Source organism: Giraffa tippelskirchi, chromosome 9 (assembly GCF_054371585.1).
Source record: "Giraffa tippelskirchi isolate mGirTip1 chromosome 9, T2T-mGirTip1v1.2.pri, whole genome shotgun sequence".
Classification (NCBI taxonomy): Eukaryota; Metazoa; Chordata; class Mammalia; order Artiodactyla; family Giraffidae; genus Giraffa; species Giraffa tippelskirchi.
The window spans coordinates 99667831-99684541 of NC_137283.1; the positions used below are offsets into that span (position 1 = coordinate 99667831).

General features: G+C 39.8%; 1 protein-coding gene and 2 long non-coding RNA genes across 3 annotated transcripts in view; 2 read left to right on the forward strand and 1 right to left on the reverse strand.

Moving 5' to 3' along the window:
* Positions 1–4464: 4464 nt before the first annotated feature.
* LOC145521971 (uncharacterized) lies at positions 4465–10794 on the reverse strand. Its single transcript, XR_014065813.1, has 4 exons — positions 10720–10794; positions 9564–9731; positions 7195–7340; positions 4465–5786 (listed from the first exon to the last, which is right to left on the reverse strand). It is a non-coding gene; the product is annotated as an uncharacterized LOC145521971 (long non-coding RNA).
* Positions 6258–16711, forward strand: part of CEP85L (centrosomal protein 85L) — a 203474-nt gene continuing 193020 nt past the window's right edge. Inside the window, exon 1 of the mRNA XM_081530910.1 lies at positions 6258–6314. The gene's annotated coding sequence lies outside the window, so the exon portion shown is untranslated. The remainder of the gene's footprint in view (positions 6315–16711) is intronic.
* LOC145521972 (uncharacterized) overlaps positions 9540–16711 on the forward strand; it is a 47901-nt gene continuing 40729 nt past the window's right edge. The window contains exon 1 of the long non-coding RNA XR_014065814.1: positions 9540–9671. This is a non-coding gene — a long non-coding RNA (uncharacterized LOC145521972). The remainder of the gene's footprint in view (positions 9672–16711) is intronic.

The following is a 16711-nucleotide window of genomic DNA, read 5'->3' on the forward strand; positions in this document are numbered from 1 at the left end:
GGGTGTAGCTATGGAACCCATACAACTAAAGCTTATGCTTCCTTAGTTCATGGTCAATCCATATTTTCTGAAATGCTTGATCACTTTGGGGGGGGGCAGGGCATACCATGTTTCAAAAAAATACTCTTCAGGAGCTCTGAGTCTAAATGGCAGGTGTTCAGGGTCTTGGGCGGCTAGCCTGGCTCTGCTAGGACGGCACCCAGGCAGATGTCATAGTCCAGCTTGAGTGCCCCTTTGTCATGCTTATTTAGTCACTCAGTTGTGTCCAACTCTCTGCAACTCCATGGACTGTAGCCCACCAAGATCCTCTGTCCCAGGGATTCTCCAGGCAAGAATACTTGAGTGGATTGCCATTTCCTTCTCCAGGGAAGCTTCCCGATTCAGGGATCAAACTCGAGTCTCTGGTGTCTCCTGCTTGGCAGGCGAATTCTTTACCACTGTGCCACCTGGGAAGTCCCTGGAGACCCCCTTTAGCACTGATTTCCTAATCCACTGAGCAAAGCAGTGGCCCCCAGGCTGGAACTTCTCTGACACTTAATGGTAAAGAAAATCACCTACACCCTAATGCACCCTAATGAGGGCTTCAGGGGGGTTGTTTTTGTGGCTGTTAGATTAATCCTGGACACTATGCAAAAGGCTAAGACCTCTTGGAAGGTGGGTAGGAAGGAGCAGCTTCTAGAGAGTGAACCAACGCCCTGGGATGCAGTAGACTCGGCAGACACAATTCAGAGGACAGTTCCTTTCATCCTGGGATTGTTTTAAATGCTGCTCACTCTGATTCATGTCACATGAGTCTGTGTGTGACAACTGTCGAGGAGGAACTTGGGCTGTGACTTTAAGCAAACACTGCTAATGTGTTTCTGATCACGTTCATGGGCAGCACTCTTCTGCACGCTAACTCATTGTAGTTGATAAGGCTGACGCTGAATGCTCGTGTTAGCACATATGTATGTATTTCTAGCTATCACTTGGCTCAATACCCATACGAGTATCAGTAATATCTGAATTAAATGTGAGATGATCAGACTAAAACTAGAGCACAAAGGATTTAGGTGAATTCTGAAGATTTACCAAGGGAAACAGTGGCTAAACACTGAGATAGGTTATGGGGGGAAGTTATGGAATCTGTTTCCATGGAGATTCTTAAAGCAATGTCTATTCTATAGAAGGTTCCTCAATCTTGACAGAAGGAGGAGAGCTTAATTTACTGGCGAGGTCTTCTAACTAAAATCGTAGGTACTCTGCTCAAGGTAAACATTGAGGGGTCATATAACCTCAGATATGCAGATGACACCACCCTTATGGCAGAAAGTGAAGAGGAACTAAAGAGCCTGTTGATGAAAGTGAAAGGAGAGTGAAAAAAGCTGGCTTAAAATTCAACATTCAAAACATAAAGATCCAGTCCCATCACTTCATGGCAAATAGCTGGGGAAACAATGGAAACAGTGACAGACTTTATATTTTGGGGCTCCAAAATCACTGCAGATGGTGACTGTAGCCATGAAATTAAAAGGCACTTGCTCCTTGGAAGAAAATCTATGACAAACCTAGACAGTGTATTAAAAAGAAGAGACATTACTTTGCCGACAAAGGTCCGTCTAGTCAAAGCTATGGTTTTACCAGTAGTCCTGTACGGAAATGAGAGTTGGACCATAAGAAGGCTGAGCATTGAAGAATTGATCTTTTTGAGCTGTGGTGTTGGAGAAGACTCTTGAGTGTCCCTTGGACTGTAAGGAGATCAAACCAGTTAATCCTAAAGGAAATCAATCCTGAATATTCATTGGAAGGACTGATGCTAAAGCTGAAGCTCCAACACTTTGGTCACCTGAAATGAAGAGCTGACTCATTGGAAAAGACCCTGATGCTGGGATAGATTGAAGGCAGGAGGAGAAGAGGGGGGCAACAGAAAATGAGATGGTTGGATGACATCACTGACTCAACAGACATGAGTTTGAGCAAGATCTGGGAGATGGTGAAGGACACGGAAGCCTGGCGTGCTGCAGTCCATGGAGTCGTAAAGAGTTGGATATGACTGAGCAACTGAACAACAACATACCCTGGGGTGGCATTTTGATTCCTTAACACCTTGCCTGCTGATACTACTTCTGTTAGGAGAGCTAGAAATTCTATTTCAGGTCAAACTAGCCAAAGGTGAACTTATTACCCACAGGGTGCCTTCTTAATTACTCTATAAAGTATGGTGATTATACTCTATAAAGTAAGGTAATTATTATTCTTGTCACTACTATACTACTAATTATTATTATATATTAATTATTATTATTATAATTATTATTACCTACCATTTCTGAGCACTCACTATATATTAGGTACTCTTTTAGCTGTTTATACACCTTGCCTCATTTTCCTCCTGTAACAACATTTCAAGAAGAGTGTTATGTCCACTTCATAGATATTTAAGCAGAGTCTTGAGGCTAATAATCTGTTGATGATACAGCAGGATTCAGACCCAGGTCTATCTGACCCCAAGGCCTGTGCTTCTATGTATCACAAGATGTGCTCCTATATCTAAAAGCATATCAGATCACATATAGTGTTTACTCATATGCATTCCCACTGTGCAGCCATACTCTTCCACTGGTGCTCAGCAGAGGCTAGGTTCTCTTTTGGACTTGCTTTCATCTCCATGGACACCTCAGAGGTTCATAAAGAATGATATATTTCCCTTTAATCACTGAAATATTAAATGGGATGAGAGAGACCTTCATAACAATCACCTATTTCCTATGTAGGGGTTCTCGTTAGGATAAGTAAAGTTCTGTTGTTTAAAATGTTTGCGAATATATTCTTTTAAAAATTCTCAAATTAAAAAAAATCCATTGAGAACTTGTCTTGGGGTAAGGGAACACCTGAAGATTATTCAAAATCAAACCTGGTGAGTTGCAAGAATAATCAATTCAGTTATAATAAAACAAGGTATGAATGATAAAATAATGATGTCAGTTTTCTCATGTAATGTTGTTACACACACTGACAGTAAACAGACTGTATTTCCATCAGAGCCAACTCTGGCCCCAACACTGACATTCATGTCAGAGTCCACACGGTGACCTAGAAACATCTCACCTATTTATTGACCGTGTCCCAGAGAGGACCAAAATGATGACTTATAGGAAATGTGTTGATCTAGCAGCTGGTGAATTTGGGAGCAAGACAGATGGTGGAGGTGATGATGTTGTGTGAATTGTTTCCACTTTCAGCTAGACTGCCAAAAACATGTTCCTCTGCAATTTTTTCTATCAAGGAGGGAGTGGGAGGAAAGCCTCTTTTATTGGTATCTGTAACAGATACATTTTCCTTAAACAAGTTATAGGTATCGATAGTCATGACTTTTTGTGCATGTGTAATAGGGAACAAAACATTTAGCCTCATGATGAAAAAACAGCACAATATTCTTTTGCTAAGAATTCTGAAATTTTTATATTTAGAGTTTTGACTTTTTTTCTGATAGAGTACAGGTCACTTGTTGGTTGAATGCCACCTACACCTAAACACAGTTAAAATCACCTTATTTCGCTCCCTGTTCTCCTTAAGAGCCCTCATCAGATCGGAAGCTCCCCAGTGTTGTCAGTGGCTCCATTCTCCTGCCAATCTTCTATGTTCCTAACTTGGTCACATTTTTTCCTTTCTATCATTTTGTCCAGGCAATCACCAATCTAAGCATCCTTGCTCTACAGGGCTTCTTGACGCCGTACACTGTCTCCATTCCTATGGGGACAAGGCTAGGTTGGACTGAAGCATTGCATCTAGACATGGGGAATAGTTCTTAATCTCCCACTTTTAGTTCCTTTCTTATACAAACCACCCTGTCCAGAAACAAGCATTTTCATCATTTGCCTGACCAAATTACATTACAGTTCTGCTGCAAGTGTTCTATCACCTTAGGATTCAACTTATTGTCTTATAAAGCCCTTACTGTGCTTATCAAACCCCTTACCATCCTTCCCTTCAACCACTTCCACCTCTGATGTACCCATAGACCAGTCAGCCTGGCACTTCCCACCAAGTGATGCCACTTCGTCCCTTTCTAACAGTGTTCAAGACTAGAGAATACGTAGTTTCCATGTTTTCATTTCCACAACTCTCTTCATTATCTTCTTATCCCTTAGGCACTGATACACAGTACAATGAAAAGCTGAATTAAAAATTTATGTGCCATTGTGTTTGTATTTCTACCTTCTACATAAATTGTTCAAGCTTCTTGTGTATAGGGACTGGGCATTGGGCAGTCCCTACACACAAGACAGGTTTCCACTAGTCCCATCTCAGTCCAGGAAAATTTTGAAAAATTCCATCCTTTCCTTACAAACTTGGAAATCAAATGTCCTTGCATGTGCTATGTAACAAAATTTCTTTGACTGGAGTGAATTGACCCATTGAAAAATGTATCTCCTTTGTAAAGAATTTTTTCTGTAAGGAAATCATTGAGTCTAAAGATAATTCTTTCTTTATTCCAAAACTGATTTATTTAATGTTGTGTAGCAAAGAGAGATTTGAGATTTTTAGAAAGCAATTTCTGCCCGCAGACAGACAAGTTGTTTACCAATCAACCCAGAGTTGAGGTGCCTACTAAGCTATTCAAGTAGGATATTTTCATTTTTTTCAGTACCAGAATTTGTTAGGTAGATTCATTTGAATCAACTTATTTTACCCTCACAATGACTCTTTGATATAGATTTTGTTATTTTCCCATTATTGACAATGAAACCAAAGCTCAGTGCACTTAAGTTCCAAATTCAAGCTCATCAAACTACAAGCTGTAGAACAGAATGGTTACTCAGTTTCTTACCATCTAAATCCTGCACTCTTTCCTAATCCTGAGCCGTTCTGTGCCATGGGCTTCTGGTTAGCACTGGGCCTCTTATTAATGAGAAAGAGGCAAAGGACCAGCAATGTGGTTGACAACAGTGGTGAGGCAGACAGAGCCCTAAGGAATGAGCCGTGTTGATTAGACATACATTCCCATATGCATTTGGAATTCTTTCTGGGCATTCTTTCAGTTCCATTGTTCTGTCTGTTTGCTTATGAATTAGTACTGTACTCTTAGCTATTGAAGCTTTGTATTTCACTATCTGATAAGGCTACCCCTCAGTTACACTCCCCTCAACCCAGATTTTTCTTCTTACTTGAGAATCAGCTTATCTAGTTCAAAACATCATTGTGAAGTTTTGGGGATCTGATGTCAGATTTATAGATTGTCAGGGAGAGTTGATATTTTGTATCTTCCAAACACAAAGAATAGCAGGTCTCCCCATCTGTTCCAGTGTTTGTTTGTGTCTCTGTTTTTGTTTCCCAGTACTACTGTCTTTTGTGTTTTCACTAGATCATAAAGGTAAACCTATTACTTTTAAAAAATAGTTTCTCTCTTGCTTTATTCTGTGTTTCAGCGTTGGTTTCTTTTCTTCTCTCTTTCACACAGCACACAAGAACACACATACTAACTTCTTCATCCACAGAGTCATCAAGGGCACTTGAAAGACAGTGAACTAAAAGTTCCAGAATCTTCTATGACAGGTACACAGTAAGATGTTCTTTCTCTCTAGAACATGGCAAAACTGTCACAGCTTCATGATGGAAGGACTTTTATCTCTTTTGTTCATTGCAGTTTTCCAAGTACCTAGAACAGTGTTCAGTTACTCTCAATTACTATTTGTTGACTGAATGAAAAATCCAGTATATGCCTCCCCAAACTGCACTGGAACAAAGCCCTTGGTTCATATTTTCTGCCAGGTGAAGCTGACTCTGGGTATTTTGCTGTAGAAAATCTGTTGAGAAGAGAAGCAGTGTGTAGAGGATAATTACCTTCCTGTGTATGCTCTACTGACCTATTTCTCCATTAGAGTATTAATAATAAATGCCCACGGCTCTACTGAAAATAAATAACCTTATTCCCTTTTGCTTATTAGACAAAGACTTGACATTCACATTTGCACAATGAAGGCTCTAAAATGCATCCTGACAGATGGATACTTCTTGAGCTGTCACAAGGAGATGAAGAAAATCCAGTCAAATGTGTGGGTTAAGGCGGCTATGAACACTCATCATTCTGAACCATGTTATAAACCAAGGCCCTTGGTCTCTTCAGTGTTACAGTGCTTCCTGGCAGTGTGGTCTGCGAAGTGTGTGCAGGAAACACGGTCGGTCGCACTGTAGTTTCACACCGGAGCTTAGGTTGCCTCTCATGAATATGTATGATGAGGCTGCCACTTGAGTGTTCTTGAACAGAAGTGACCCCCACACACATCCATTTCCTGCCTATGGTTTGAAGAGGTTCCTTGAGGAGGTTTGAAAAAGTGAGTTGCATCTCCAATTGTGGAGCGTTTTACCTTATTTCTCTTCGAGATGGCAAATTGCACCCTGATTTATTTTTACTCACTGTGAGTCATTTGCTAGTCTTATTTTATAAGTAATATTTTCTACATCATACTCAGAGGCAGATGGGAAAGTTCAAGGAAACACCCTCTCGGGAAGAGGAAAAGTACTCCGGTCTGGGTTTGCACGTTGGTGCCTTTCCTGGAGTCCCTGATATAAGCCGAGGAAATAAACAGATGGCAAATGGGTCTAGCAGAGCCACATTTAGAGTGGGTTGTCTTTGTTTTAGAGGCTGTTATTCTGCTCTTACTGTGGACTGTGTGTACTCCTGAGAATGCAAAAAAAATAAACTGGAAGCTCTTTCCTGATATTCATAATACAGGTCGCCAGATCAAAAGGTACTTGGCCAGTTGGGAACTCTCTCTACACACAGACACACATACACACATACTAAGGGTTACTGCGTGTTGTCTTTGTGAGAGGAAATGGGGGAGGTGAGGGGGACTCTAGTGCCTCTGAAGCCAAGAGGCAGCGCTCCAGAAACCCACGTGGTGAACAGCATGTGCTGGGAAATGCCAGCCTGTGTCATTCTCAACTTGGCGTATAGACTCAACTCCTGTTTGACAAAATTTATGGAGCAGATAGAGAATAGTAGGGGTGTTTTCCCTAGACAAGCAGTAAGGGTGAGAGATGGGCATATGTGGGTTGCTATGCAGTTGTTTCACTGTTGATATGGGAGCCTTGCCAAGCAGGACTTGGATCCTGGAAACGTTTGCATGATTCCGTGGAGGTCCCGGCCTTCCAGCTGAACCCATTCACGTGTCTTTTCCTTTAATGACAATCATGAGGGAGAAAATGTACCTGCTTTCTGGATGTGTTGCTTCTATTTCTCCATAGTCGGGAGGCTCCTTCCTGAAGTCGTGACTGGCATTATCTTGGTTGTCATAATGAGCTTATAATGAACTGTCTGTCTGGTTTGTTTGTTCCTCATGTTAGATGTTCTTTTCCTATGGAAAACAAAAATGTATCCTTTAAAAATTGCTCAACGTGGTTTTGGCGTTGAAGTTTCATGATTTAGGAGCTGATGATTCTGTCTCATTGTTAAATGATGAAATAACAGGGTCAGACTGAGGTTAACAGGATTTAGAATTTCAATTTGGCTGGAGTCTTTCCTTCTGAAAAATGGTGAAAGAATGGAAGGATGGAAGGAAAGAGAGGAGGAAGGGAGAGAGAGAAGAAGGAAAATCTATTTAAGGAAAAGTCTTACTAATAAATAGGTGAAATCATTGACTAAATCTAAGTTTATCTGAGCTAAACATTTTTATTTTAATATAAATATAGGTCTCAGTTTTAGGCAGGCCAAACTTTGATCTCTTTAATGCTCTTATGTATTTATTTATTTTGATTTTTGGCTGTGCTGGGTTTTTGTTGCTGTGAGGGCTTTTCTCTAGTTGTGGTGAGCAGGGAGCTTCTCTCTAGTTGGGGTGCATGGGCTTCTCATTGCAGAGGGTTCCCTTGTTTCCGAGCATGGACTGTAGGGTGCGCAGGCTTCAGTAGCTGTGGCACACAGGCTTAGTTACTCTGCCACATGTGGGATCCTCCCAGATCAGGGATCAAGCCCGTTGTCTCCTGCATTGGCAGTGGATTCTTTATCACTGAGCCACCAAGGGAAGCCCTGAGCTAAACACTTTTATACATATTTTTTAAATTAAAGAGGGTAAAATAATCACATTTGCATTTTAAACATTTATCCTAATATCGCATTTTTTTCTTCCAGTTTTATTGAGATATAATTGACACACAGCACTGTATAAGTTTTAGGTATACAACATGATAATTTGACCTACATACATCATGAAATGATTATCACAAATTTAGTGAGCATCAGTTATCTCATATAGATACAATAATAGAAAAAAAATTCTTATGATGAGAACTCAGGATTTACTCTCTTAAGGACTTTTGTATATATCTTTTAGCAGTGTTAGTTGTATTTACCATGTGGCACATTGCATCTCTAGTACTTACTTATCTTATAGCTGGAATTTGTACCCTTTGACCACTTTCATCCAATTTCCCATCCCTATCCCCCTTCCCCCCCAGCTCTGATAATCACCAATCTGATCTCTTTTTCTTTGAGTTTGTTTGTTTGGTTTTGAAGTATAACTGACCCACAACATCATCTTACTTTCTAATATACAACATAGATTCAATATTCTGTACATTCCAAAATGATCACCACTAAGCTAAACATTTTTACATTCTTTTCCCATCTTTGCTGGGTCAACAAATACCTTTCAAGAGTGTACTCTGTACCAGGCATAAAATGTACCAGCATTTTTGGCTACCATTTAATCATAGACTCTTTTGATTCTATCACAACAAGTAAGTCCTTTTTCCATTGTGTACCTCATAGTCTGTCTCCCCTTCCATTAGAAAAATTAGATTACCTGTGACTTTTGTTTCATGTCCAGTTTAGGGTTATGTTTCCCCATATCCAGTTATCTTTATCCTTTTCAGCTCTCCTGGATCATTCAACTTAATCCAAGGCCTTAGGAACATGCTGTATTTTACCAAGTTATGTGAGTGCACTTTTCAGTGAAGTTTTGCAGCCCTCCATCTCAGGCCTGAATTGCTTCCTCAGCACCTCTCTTGTGAGCTGCAATTGCTTGGGTACTTAGCTGTCTTGGCTGTGAATACCTTGTGGGCAGGGCCTGTGTCTTATTCATTTCTAAAGTGATGGCAACAAAGCACTTAGCAAGTATTTGTTGAAAAAAATGAATATTGCCCAAAGCATCATTATTTATATATTCTAACCTTTTGGTCTTTTCTTTTTATGGGTTGGATTCTAAGAGCGAGTTTGTTGGTCAAACTCTATATATACTTTTAGTTTTAATAGATGTTACTAGATTGCTTTCCAAGAAAAGCTAAGGCAATTAACTCCCATATTTCCATCAGTAATAGATTTTATTGGTTTTTTAATGTTTGCCAGTTCAATAGCTATAAAGTAATATCCTATTGTTTAATTTTTATTTTCCTGCTAGTAAAAGTTTGAGTATCTTTATGTCTTTATTGGTCATTTATTGCTGTTTTGTGAATTAACTTTTTATATACTTTGTCCATCTTGACACATAAAAGTTTATATTTATTTCAAGATATATAAGACAAAAATATAAAGCCCTTTCCCCCTGAAATTCCAATTCTAGGTCTGTATTCTTGGAAACACCTACTGTATGCATGTGCTCAGTCACTCGGTCATATCCGACTCTTTGTAACCACACGGACCGTAGTTCTCCAGGCTTCTCTGGCCATGGTATTCCCCAGGCAAGAATACTGGAGTGAGTATCCGTTCCCTTCTCCAGGGGATCTCCCTGAACCAAGACTCAAACCTGCATCTCCTGCAAGATATGTATACAAAAATATACGCAATGCATCTTATCAGAGTATTGTTTGTAGTAATAAAAAACCAAGTTTAATGAAAAGAAGTAGTATAATGACTTATGTTGTTTCCTTATTAAAATAAAGAGAATGAGGAATTAAAAGAAATGAGGTATTACTCAGCTATAAAAAGGAATGAAATTGTGTCATTTGCAGAGACATGGATGGATCTAGAGACTCATATAGAGTGAAGTAAGTCAGAAAGAGAAAAACAAATATCATATATTAATACATATCTATGGAATCTGGAAAACTGGCACAAATCATCTTATTTGCAAAGCAAAAATAGAGATACAGGTGTAAAGAACAAATATATGGACACCAAGGGGGAAGGGAGGGAGGGTGGGATGAACTGGAAGGTTGGGATTAACATATATACACTAATCGTGTACAAAATAGACAACTAGTGAGAACCTACTATATAGCACAGGGAACTCTACTCAATGCTCTGTGGTGACGTAAATAGGAAGAAAATCCAAAAAAAGAGGTGATATATGTATACATATGGCCGATTTGCTTTGCTGTACAGCAGAAACTAACACAACACTGTGAAGCGTATATTATATTAAAGTGAACTCTCTCAACATCCTTCTTCTCCTTTCCCATTCCCTGTCCTTGTACATGGGGACAGAGCGCCAGTTTCAGTCACAGGAGATATTGTGGGACGATAGATAACAGTGATAAGGTGGGGCAGAAGGGAATGAAGGAATTAAACATGTGGAGATGTGAAGAAAAGAAATTAACATGACATACAGTGTTGACTGCTACCTCAAGTTGGAGAGAAGAGGGTTAAAAGAGAGAATATTGAAGAGTAGTAAAAATTATGTGTAATTTTCAGTTGTTTAAGCAGTATATAAATCAAAAATTCTAGGAAGTTCAAATATATAAATTCCTAGAGTTGAGATTATCCTAAAATAAAAACTAAAATCATATTAAAATTTTCTGAACCTTTCAGAAGATATAGTATCCCAAAGGGGCTTTATTCTAGAAGGAAAATCATAGTAGCTTGCCAATTCCAGTTCTGGTCAGGCATTCTTAGAATACCTTGGATTCTAACAGTGGATTTTAGGCTCATGGGGATTCTACTTTCAGAATATCAACCAATGGGCCAAAACAAGGCTCTTGAAAATTTTCTCTACTGAAATGCTCAGTCTGCAAATCTGGATAGTGATGCAAATACATAAATTTCATTGCTGGTACTTTGAGTGCTGATAGATTTGGACTTTAATACAAAGAAAACTATTGCTCTTTCTCTTCTCTAGAAAATAAAACTAACAACAACTCCCTTATCAGAGTACCTATGTTCTATGACTAAATGTAAGGCAACTGATAAGTATACATTACACGTGGGCTCTGAGTTCATCCCTCACAGAGAGCTATACCTGAGGAGCAAGGACACACGGTGAGGGAAAGGCTGTGGTGCTTACAGACAAAGCAGTCCCAATGCCCCCCAATTAGCTCGGTGCTGAGCGTGGGCAAAGGACTGAGAGCAACGTGGGGCAGGGTTTTCAGGGAAGGCTTCTCAGGCATTGCATCGATGCACAAGGAGAGAGAAGGAATTCACACCAGGGAGGGAAATTATTTATGGCATTGCAAGGGGGAAAAGAGGATTTTTTTCAAGGTCCTGGTATCTCTGTTACTCTGTCCTAGTGTTTGGATATATGGAGGTACCATTGCCATTAAAGTATTAAAATATGCCAGAAGGCTTGGAATGTCTTAAGAGCATTGCTGCGAAGGGCTGATGACACAACTCCAGTTATGCCTTGGTACAAATATCATGTCAGATTGATGTCTGGAAAAGGACTGAGATTTGAAAAACTGCTTAATGAGCTCTTGCGTTCTTTTTATCTTTTATTTTGTGCAAACCAGGCTCAACATTCCATTGGTAGCTTCCTCAAAACTCAACAAGATAAAGGTCTGTAAAAGGGACTTGCTGGCTATCTTGATTGCTAATGGAAAGTTCTTAAAACCTGGATTTGATGAGCCCAGGCCATGCCATGTAACTTTTAGTTACATGTTTAGTCTAAATATTTTCTATTTTGTGTCCCTTTAGCAGACACTATATCCCTTCCTCCCATCTATAAATTGTCTTAGCTCAAAGGCGTGGTTTGTGCTGTGTTAGTGTTATCTCACAGCCTGGGACAAATTAACAGATAAAGTGGAAGTGAGAAGTGAAAGTCACTCAGTCACTCTTTGGGACCCCATAGACTATACAGTCCAAGGAATTCTCCAGGCCAGGATACTGAAATCGATAGCTTTTCCCTTCTTCAGGGGATCTTCCCAACCCAGGGATCGTACCCAGATCTCCTGCATTGTAGGCAGATTCTTTACCAGCAGAGCCACAAGGGAAGCCCAAGAATACTGGAGTGGGTAGCCTATCCCTTCTCCAGAGAATCAAACGGATAACAGATAAAACAAGAAGCCAAAATCTAGTAAGAAGAGGTTGGTGTGGAAGGGTGTGCATGCCCTGGGTATGAAGAGAAGAACGAAGCACCTTCATGTTCTTTGAGAGCTCGTTTGACCCATGCACTTTTTTTTTTTTTTTTTTTTTTTTTAATAATTTATATATAGCTATCTTTATTTTTTTTTTTTTTTTATAAATTTATTTATTTTACTTGGGGGCTAATTACTTTACAATATTGTAATAGTTTTTGCCATACATTGACAAGAATCAGCCATGGGTTTACATGTGTTCCCCTTCCCGAACCCCCCACCCACCTCCCTCCCCCTCCCATCCCTCTGGATCATCCCACTGCCCCGGCCCCGAGCCCTTGTCACATGCATCGAACATGGAATGGTGCTCTGTTTCACATATGACAATACACATGTCTCAATGCCATTCTCCCAGAACGACCCACCCTCACCTTCTCCCTCAGAGTCCATAAAATTGTTCCATGCATCTGTGTCTCTCATTCTGTCTCGCATATAGGGTTATCGTTACTATCTTTCAGATTCCATATATATGCATTAGTATACTGTATTGTTGTTTTTCTTTCTGGCTTACTTCACTCTGTATAATGGGCTCCAGTTTCATCCATGTCAGTAGAACCGGTTCAAATGTATTTTTTTTAATGGCTGAGTAATATTCCATTGTGTATATGTACCACAGCTTCCTTATCCATTCATCTGCTGATGGACATCTAGGTTGCTTCCATGTCCTGGCTATTGTAAACAGTGCTGCGATGAACATTGGGGTACACGCGTCTCTTTCAATTCTGGTTTCCTCGGCGTATATGCCCAGCAGTGGGATTGCTGGGTCATATGGCAGTTCTATTCCCAGTTTTTTAAGGAATCTCCACACTGTTCTCCATAGTGGCTGTACTAGTTTGCATTCCCACCAACAGTGTAAGAGGGTTCCCTTTTCTCCACACCCTCTCCAGCATTTATTGCTTGTAGACTTTTGGATAGCAGCCATTCTGACTGGTGTGAAATGATACCTCATTGTGGTTTTGATTTGCATTTCTCTAATAATGAGTGATGTTGAGCATCTTTTCATGTGTTTGTTAGCCATCTGTATGTCTTCTTTGGAGAAATGTCTGTTTAGTTCTTTGGCCCATTTTTTGATTGGGTCATTTATTTTTCGGGAATTCAGCTGCAGAAGTTGCTTGTATATTTTTGAGATTAATTGTTTGTCTGTTGCTTCATTTGCTATTATTTTCTCCCATTCTGAAGGCTGTCTTTTCACCTTGTTTATAGTTTCCTTTGTTGTGCAAAAGCTTTTAATTTTAATTAGGTCCCATTTGTTTATTTTTGCTTTTATTTCCAATATTCTGGGAGGTGGGTCATGGAGGATCCTGCTGTGATTTATGTCGGAGAGTGTTTTGCCTATGTTTTCCTCTAGGAGTTTTATTGTTTCTGGTCTTACGTTTAGATCTTTAATCCATTTTGAGTTTATTTTTGTGTACGGTGTTAGGAAGTGTTCTAGTTTCATTCTTTTACAAGTGGTTGACCAGTTTTCCCAGCACCACTTGTTAAAGAGGTTGTCTTTTCTCCATTGTATATTCTTGCCTCCTTTGTCGAAGATAAGGTGTCCATATGTGCGTGGGTTTATCTCTGGGCTTTCTATTTTGTTCCATTGATCTATATTTCTATCTTTGTGCCAGTACCATACTGTCTTGATGACTGTGGCTTTGTAGTAGAGTCTGAAGTCAGGCAGGTTGATTCCTCCAGTTCCATTCTTCTTCCTCAAGATTGCTTTGGCTATTCGAGGTTTCTTATATTTCCATACAAATTGTGAGATGATTTGTTCTAGTGACCCATGCACTTTTAAAAGCAGCAGAAGAAATGAGCTGAGAGTGGAAAAGAGTGTGTGTGGGTGATGTTGTTACTTAGCAACAGGGAAGCTTCTGGCCAATGTTCTGAACGGAACAAAGGAAAGCAGCTGGGATGGCGTGGAATAAATGAATGTGGAAAAAATGAAAGAGAGGAAAGCAGATGTGGCAGCGAGGGAGAGCTTAGAGGAGAATGAAAAATAACACAGTAAAGGAAAAGCATGAAAATGGATGTGGTAGGTACTTAAACACCAGAAGACTATGAATAAAAATCATTTGGGAATAAAGAGATCTGAAAGAAAGGTGAAAATAACCAAAAAGGTAAGGAAACATCTGCAGGGGAAGCAGCCAGCAACTGGAAGGATAAAATTCCCCAGTGCAGGGAACTCTCAGCTTAAAATCTGGCTCTTCCCTGGTATTTCAGGTCACACCAGGGTGGATTTGCTGTGCGGTTCCTGGAACAGAGTTCAAACCACCTGAGCCTGATTCTATCTGAAAGATGAGCTGGGAGGTAGGGTAGCTCTAGGAATATTTTTGGTAACATTTTATAACAAGTATGAACCCTTATGTTTTAGTTCAGATGGTAACGAATCTGCCTGCAATGTGGGAGACCTGGGTTCAATCCCTGGGTTGGGAAGATCCCTTGAAGATGGGAATGGCAACCCACTCCCTTGTATTCTTGTCTGGAAAATCCCATGGACGCAAGAGCCTGGAGGGCTACAGTGTTGGACATGACTGAGCGACTAACACTTTCACTTTCATGAACCCTTAAAATGACCCAAAAATAACTTGTAGGTTTTTGGACCACTACATCAGGACTGACCTAAAAGGAAACTCCAAGAGAATTGGATATATACTGTAAATCAGGCTAGAAAACTCCTCATTCTGTCTTTGATTCGTCTAATGGTGCATTAGTTTCTACTGTACAGCAAAGTGGATCAGCCATACATATACTTTGTTGTTGTTGTTCAGTCACTAAGTCATGTCCAACTCTTTGCAACCGCATGAAATGCAGCATGCCAGTCTTCCCTGTCCTTCACTATCTCCTGGAATTTGCTCAAACTCATGTCCATTGAGTCGGTGATGCCATCCAACCATCTCATCCTCTGTTGCTGTATACTTTTATCCTCTCTTTTTTAGATGTCCTTTCCATTTAGGTCACCACAGAGCACTGAGTAGAGTCCCCTGTGCCACAGAGTAGGTTCTCATTAGTTATCTATTTTACATATAGTATCATTAGTGCATATATGTCAATCCTAAGCTCCTAATTCATCCCATTCCCTCTTTTCCCCTTGGTATCTATGCATTTGTTCTCTATGTCTGTGTCTCTACTCCTGCGTTGTAAATAAGATTGTCTATACCCATTTTTTTTCAGATTCTACATATATGTGTTAATATGTGATATTTGTTTAAATGGCGTGTTCTCAGTCACTGTGTGGGGTTATCATACCATGTTTTACAGGGCTGCGTGGAGTTACTTATATTATCAACAACCATATTGGTTGATATGTTATTTCTCTTTGTCTCTATATAAAATAGGACTAAGTGTCTAAGCCATTCCTTTTTAAAAAAACTTTTCTTATCTATAACATATAATTGTCCTAAGTCGCATCAGTCATGTCTGACTCTTTGCGATCCCATGTACTATAGCCCACCAGGCTTCTCTGTCCATGGAATTCTCCAGGCAAGAATACTGGAATACTCCTAGAGGAAAACATAGGCAAAACACTCTCCGACATAAATCACAGCAGGATCCTCCATGACCCACCTCCCAGAATATTGGAAATAAAAGCAAAAATAAACAAATGGGACCTAATTAAAATTAAAAGCTGTTGCACAACAAAGGAAACTATAAGCAAGGTGAAAAGACAGCCTTCAGAATGGGAGAAAATAATAGCAAATGAAGCAACAGACAATTAATCTCAAAAATATACAAGCAACTCCTACAGCTGAATTCCAGAAAAATAAACGACCCAATCAAAAAATGGGCCAAAGAACTAAACAGACATTTCTCCAAAGAAGACATACAGATGGCTAACAAACACATGAAAAGATGCTCAACATCACCCATTATTAGAGAAATGCAAATCAAAACCACAATGAGGTATCATTTCACACCAGTCAGAATGGCTGCTATCCAAAAGTCTACAAGCAATAAATGCTGGAGAGGGTGTGGAGAAAAGGGAACCCTCTTACACTGTTGGTGGGAATGCAAACTAGTACAGCCACTATGGAGAACAGTGTGGAGATTCCTTAAAAAACTGGGAATAGAACTGCCATATGATCCAGCAATCCCACTGCTGGGCATACACACCGAAGAAACCAGAATTGAAAGAGATACGTGTACCCCAATGTTCATCGCAGCACTGTTTACAATAGCCAGGACATGGAAGCAACCTAGATGTCCATCAGCAGACGAATGGATAAGGAAGCTGTGGTACATATACACAATGGAATATTACTCAGCCATTAAAAAAAAATACATTTGAATCGGTTCTACTGAGATGGATGAAACTGGAGCCCATTATACAGAGTGACGTAAGCCAGAAAGAAAAACAACAATACAGTATACTAATGCATATATATGGAATTTGAAAGATGGTAACGATAACCCTATATGCGAGACAGAATAAGAGACACAGATGCATAGAACAATTTTATGGACTCTG